The sequence below is a fragment of the Herpailurus yagouaroundi genome, unplaced genomic scaffold (genome assembly GCF_014898765.1).
Source record: "Herpailurus yagouaroundi ecotype Mexico unplaced genomic scaffold, PumYag 185, whole genome shotgun sequence".
Classification (NCBI taxonomy): Eukaryota; Metazoa; Chordata; class Mammalia; order Carnivora; family Felidae; genus Herpailurus; species Herpailurus yagouaroundi.
In genome coordinates, this window is record NW_024412416.1 from 1,589,183 (window position 1) to 1,595,182 (window position 6,000).

Consider the following 6,000-nt stretch of genomic DNA (forward strand, 5'->3'; position numbering starts at 1 on the left):
CGAGGCTGTGAGCTCGGGTGGTGGCGGGACAGATGAGCAGTGTGGGAGCAGGAGGGGGGATGCCTGGTTCCGGGCACCCCCCCTTCCCTGGGTGTCCGAGGGGTCACACGCTCCCCTTCGTCCTAGACCGGACCAGACATTTCTAGGAAATGAAGCTAACCTTTCTTTCTTTCTTTCTTTCTTTCTTTCTTTCTTTCTTTCTTTTTTTATTCTTCATGTTTATTTTTGAGAGAGAGAGAGACAGACAGAGCATGAGCAGGGTCGGGGCAGATACAGAGGGAGACACAGAATCCGAAGCAGGCTCCAGGCTCCGAGCTGTCAGCACAGAGAGCCTGACGCGGGGCTCGAACCCACGAACCGTGAGATCGTGACCTGAGCCGAAGTCGGACGCTTCACCGACCGAGCCACCCAGGTGCCCCCTAACGTTTCTACTTTGATTGCCATTTCATTTGCGCCCTATATAATTGCTGACCTCTTGCATTAGTAAACACCGACGACCAGCCTTTCACAGAGCTTTTAAACGGAAAAATATCAAGCCTTGTCGTCCAGACCATGACATCGGGTTGAGGGCGAGGGCAGGCGAGCTGTGAGCCCCGCAGAGCAGGGCCGAACAGCAGCTCTTTCTCAAGCCGCCCTTCTCAGACCGCTGAGGCCTCGGGCACAGGGCCCCCCGGACCTGTGCCGCTAACTGTGCGCCCGCCCCACCCCCCCAAAACACAACCAACAGCCTCGGCAGGAAGCTCCTTTCATAGTCAGTGTGCAGGCCGTCCAGGTCTTCCCGGCGGAGTTCAAGCCCAGCGCCCTCCCCCGTGGAAACAGCAGGTGACGGCACCCCGCGCGCTTGTTAGGACAGCCACGTGGCTGAGCTCACGTCCCGGAACACAACGTCCAGGCTCAAATTCCCGCCACGCGTGTGACACCACACGGTGATAGAGTTTTTTCAAGTCTCGGTTTCCTTGCCTTTAAACTGGGGATAGTGATTCCCCCATGAACTTGCTGGATCTGTGACAACAGATGGGGACAGACGTCGAGAGTGCTTAGCACAGTACCCGACACAGAGTAGACACGCGGTGCAAATGTCGGCTGTTGTTTTATGTTTGATTGGACGGCTCCCCTCGCAGGACTCGGTCCCCCAAGTGGGCTGCGCTCGTCCTTCGGCCCGCAAACCCTGCCGGGCTCTCGGTGGCGGCTCCCCCCAGAACACAGCCAATCACACAGCCAATCACTGGGTACCCTCTGCCAAGGGGACACCCCATGCTGACCTGATCCCCCTTGGAACATGTCCCTGCACCCAGAGATCAGAGGCTAAGCTGCTTCCCCCCCCCCCCCAGTAACTCAGAGTGGCAGGGGTGAGCTGCGACACACGGGCGTGGTTGTCCCCGAGAGTGACTCACCTCCCTGAAACTCCAAGGCGGGCGGCCGCAGGGGCCCCGCAGTTCCTAGCCGCGGGACTCCTCTGGACGCGCAGGGCCGGCCTGTGGGTTCTGCAAGGGCTTGGGAAGGGGGTCGCCGTCACCGGGCTCCCCGCCCACCCCTCCACCCCTCCACCCCCATAAACAGAGGAAAGGGGTGTCCCTCGGGACAGGAGCCAGTCTGCTGTGGAGAAGCCGAAGGACCCTGAGCAAGCCACGGGGTCTGCTGTCCTCACCCCAAAATGAGCAGGTTGTCTCGGGGGCCGCGGGCCTCCTGTGCAGGGTGGCACGCATCAGACAACGGGGGACCCCCAGCCTTCAGTGCATTGACGGGCCTCCTGGGGACAGGGCTGGGGGCAGGGCAGGTTCTGGACACCTGACACTGGGAAGCCGCTCCTGTGAGATCGGGGCAATAAATCACTAAACATTTTTGTTTTGTGGTTTTGTTTTAATTTTTTTAATGTCTATTTATTTTTGAGAGAGAGAGAGACAGAGCGGGGGGCTCGAACTCACGGACCGTGAGATCATGACCTGAGCCGAAGTCGGATGCCCAACCGACTGAGCCACCCAGGCGCCCCAAAACATTCCTAAACGAAGCCAACAAAACCCAAAGTTTGGCTTTTGCCGGAAGATTGACAAGACTTCTGTTTTCTGTAGGGGTGATTTTATAAAACTAGTTGAAATAGAAAGAGATCAAATGTTATGCAGCTGGGTCAGTGGTTAATTTTTTTAAAAGTTAATATTTTTATAAATTTTGTGACACCTGTGGTCGCTTTAAAAACATTCTTAAGTGTCTTTATCTATTTGGAGAGGGAAAGAGCACACGCGTGAGGGGGGGAGGGGCAGAGAGAGAGAGACACAGAATCCCAGGCCGGCTCCAGGCTCTGAGCTGTCAGCACAGAGCCCGACACAGGGCTTGATCTCATGAACCCTGAGATCATGACCTGAGCCGGGATCGAGAGCCCGACACTTAATCAACCGAGCCACCCAGGCACCCCTCTTTCTTTTTTAATTAAAGAATGTTTAGATGATTTTAGTGCTTGCAATTTGCCGTGATATATTTTCTCATTCTAAATAAAGACTGACTTTCGTGCTTAGTTTTGTTTTCATAACTTTGACCTGCTTTGTTAGGGAGGGTTCCCGTGCTGCAGACACTTTCGGGCTCAGGAAGCCTGGGTCTGGCCCGTCCTCCTGCCCCGGGGGCGACTAAGTTCTCCCTCGCTAGACCTTCCTCGTTTCCGTGCCTGTCCCGCCAGGCGACCCGGGCCGGGTCGTGGCTGGGATCCCCGCACGAGCTGCCCCGCGAGCCCGCGATGTTAGACTGAACCACCCGCTCGACGTAAGGCCGCACCGCCCGCCAATCCCTGCCTCTTGCACACGACAAGCTCCCAGCTACGGAATCAGTGGAAAGTCTCCCTGTGAAGACTTCCTTCCGGAAGTGCTGAGAACTTTCCAGACATCTGTTAAGGGGAACGGGATTCTAGAAGCTAATTTGTTTCCTTGACTCACTGAATGAAGCTCTTTAAAATGCATCTGTTTATTGGAGACACTTTGTACAAGACAGAAAAATCAGTGGCAAATGTCACATTTAAATGAGAACAGATCCAATGAATAAAAGCTCAGGCGGCCGTTAACGAGGGACATTATTTTGTTGTAGGCAGCACAGGATCCTAAGTCAAGGACACGCGGGGACACAGAGAAGTCCCCAGGAGAAACCTGGCTTCCTTGCTTTTCTGTCCTGCTGTGTGCCAGGCCCCGAGGGCATCCTGCCGGGGAGACAAGCCCCGCAGGGTGAAAAGCGCCCAAAGACAGCAAATGCCAGCTGCCGTGCCCAGAATCCTGACACTGGCATTGTGCCACACAGCGTGCGCCCGAGGTGCCCTCGCCGAGGACTCGGGACGGAGTCACGGTGCCCCTGCTTTGGAAACAAAGACACGAGGTCAGGACCCAGCCAACGGCCGCTGACAGGGGCAGGCGGGAGCTGAGAGCTCATCTGTGGGCAGCAACGCCCTGGGTACCAGGGCTCCCCCCCCCCCCCGGTGCCCATGGCGGGAGGAGCCCCCACAGACTTTGGAGAAGTCTCCCCACTCTGGGGGCAGTGGGTTTTGGGTGGAGGCGGGGATTTGCCGGAAAGGCATTCCTGTTTGAACGGGACAGACTTCCCAAGGCCCTGGGCACTCCAGGCAGAGGACGAGTCTTTGCTCCCCTCCCCTCCCCTACCCCTCCTACCCTCCAATTCTTCCCCTCCCCTCACCTCCCTGCCACCTGTCCCTCCTTCCCCTCCCTCCCCTCCCCTGCCCCTCTTCCTTGCCTCCCGCCCCTCCCTCCCTCCCCTCTCCTCCTCCCTTCTCCCCTTCCTACCTTCTTTTCTTCTTTTCTCATGGATTATGCTATCACCCTATTTCTCAAAGACAATATGGGCTTTTCCTGTCTTCCGTGCCCTTGTTCACACAGACCCACCCTCTGCCTGGAGAGCCGACTCCCCTCAGGGAATCTTTCAGGTCAAGTTCAAACATCACCCCCTCTGATCTGAAGTGAAGACCCCCCCCCCTTTGGGCTGTGACCCTCGGCCTCAAGTGTGAGTTGTGCTCAGACACAGGAAGCTTCAGCAGCCGGGAGCCCGTCTCCTCCCCCTCCCCCTCCTCCTCCCAGTTTGAGGGCCGGGGCCCCCCCCCCCCGCCATTCGCCACCCCTTCTCCGTCTGGGTAGAGCGGGCAGTGGGCGCTCAGTGGACACCCACAGTGAGGACAGCAAGTCCCGCTCGGCTCCCATGCTTGTGCACTGTCTGGGGGCCGAACAGGCCCTCGCGGCTGTAGGGCCGGGGGGGCCTCTGCACCCACCCGCCCCCTCCACCCGCAGCAAAAGCAAAGCCAGGGCGTCTAGAATATCAGGGTGTTCGGTCACCCAGCCCGGCGCCCCCTCCTGGAAGCCTGCCGAGCACAGACTGGGGAAGGAGGGGTGGAAACACCAAAGTCATTTCTCCCCCACTTGCTAGTGAGGCCCCGGGCCTCCCTGTGCGTTGCTTCGTAGTCTAACGCTCTTTGTTCCGGAAGCAGGCCCGTGCGGTGGCCCGAGCGGGGACTAGCGTTGCTGACGGAGAGCTCAGCGAGCTCAGGGCCTGAGAAGGCTCGGGCCCCGAAAGAGAGACAGAGATGGCCACTCTGCGTGCCCGTCCCCTCTGCTTCGAGGCAGGGAGGGGTCCCAGAGCGAGCGCCTGCCCCGAGGAGGTCCCGCACTCCGTGCCTCGGGGACTTGGTGGCACAGCGGACACCTCTGAGATCCGAAGGGACTCCCCTGGCCCATGGGCGGCTCCGCGAGGCCGGGGAAGAAGTCAGGAGCGTCAGGAAGCCTTGGCACGGAGGCCCCAGGGTCCCGACAGCCCCGGGGCAGGAAGGGGAGGCCAGGGCACGGCCCCTCCAGAACAGCCCCGAATGGTCTGTTGTCTCGGCTGGGCCTCCGCGGGACCTCATACCCCACCGCACGATGCCAAGGTCACGAGGCGGCCCCCCTCTGCGGCACCGGGCAGGCGCGTTACGTTTGGCCCACACGACGGCTTGAAGCGGAATTTTGTTTTAATTTTTAAAAATCGGCCGTTGGCAGAGTTTACATAAAATTCAGCATTTCTGCTCTTGCACGGTTCTCCGAGCTGGCGACGCGGTGCCTCTCTTTCTGCTTGGCCACGCGCAGCTGGAGCTCTGCTGGCGGTGCCCCCTTCCGACCGGAAGGTCAAGGGCGTTGGATCTGTGGCCACCGAGCCGCGGCTTCCACCTGCCCAGCCCTCAGACTGCTCTCAACCTCCTCGCTCAGGAAGGAGGCCGAGCACAGTGCATTTGCCCGCCTCCCTTGACCGCCACCCGGACCGATCCGGTGGGTTCGGCCAGCGAGGCCGCCCTGGGAGCCGCTGTGGCCGGGTGAACGCGAAGTCAGACGTCTTCAAGGGATGGCACCAAGGCAGGCTACCGGCCAGGGGGGCCCCGCACCTGCCCGCCGCCACGGTGGCGAGCACTCTGGAATGCTCTCCGGAGCCCCGAAGGCCAGGTGTGCACAGCGGGTTGGGTGGTGAGGGCTGGGGCGGGTGGAGCCCAGCGGCGGCAGCCGATGCCCGGGACCAAAGGCTAGCGCTCCGCTGTCGGGCTGGGTGGGTAGGGACAGGTTAGGAGAATCCAGACTATTCGGCTTTATCATCGCCCTTCCCTTCCCACAAAATGGCAGGTGCAAAAGCGTCTCTCTCCTTGCCCCTCACGCGTAGATAATGCCTCCGACGGAGCACCCGGAAGGCGCGGTCCAGACGTCGGACACTGGCCGTCCCAAACTGCGCTTGGCTCAGCAGTCACCGGTGGGGAGGCCTGGTGGCTTTCTGTTCCTCCTCACGTAACGCCTCAGAGACCCCACCTCTCGGGGTGGGTTGTATAGACGGTGCCGTGAATGTGGAGGGGCGTCTCTGTGCATGTGGGTACAGCGGCGGGTCTGTGGGCACGGCGGCGGGTCTGTGGGCACGGCGGCGGGTCTGTGGGCACAACAGCGGGTTTGTGGGCACGGCGGCGGGTCCGTGGGCACGGCGGCGGGTCCGTGGGCACGGCGGCGGGTC

The 6,000-nt window shown here is 60.2% G+C and overlaps 1 long non-coding RNA gene across 1 annotated transcript; it reads left to right on the forward strand.

Annotated features, from left to right (window-relative positions):
• The first annotated feature begins 376 nt into the window (after positions 1 to 376).
• Positions 377 to 5,994, forward strand: LOC121042279 (uncharacterized). The gene is made up of 4 exons (XR_005796073.1): positions 377 to 412; positions 3,070 to 3,351; positions 3,867 to 5,450; positions 5,625 to 5,994. It is a non-coding gene; the product is annotated as an uncharacterized LOC121042279 (long non-coding RNA).
• Positions 5,995 to 6,000: the final 6 nt, after the last annotated feature.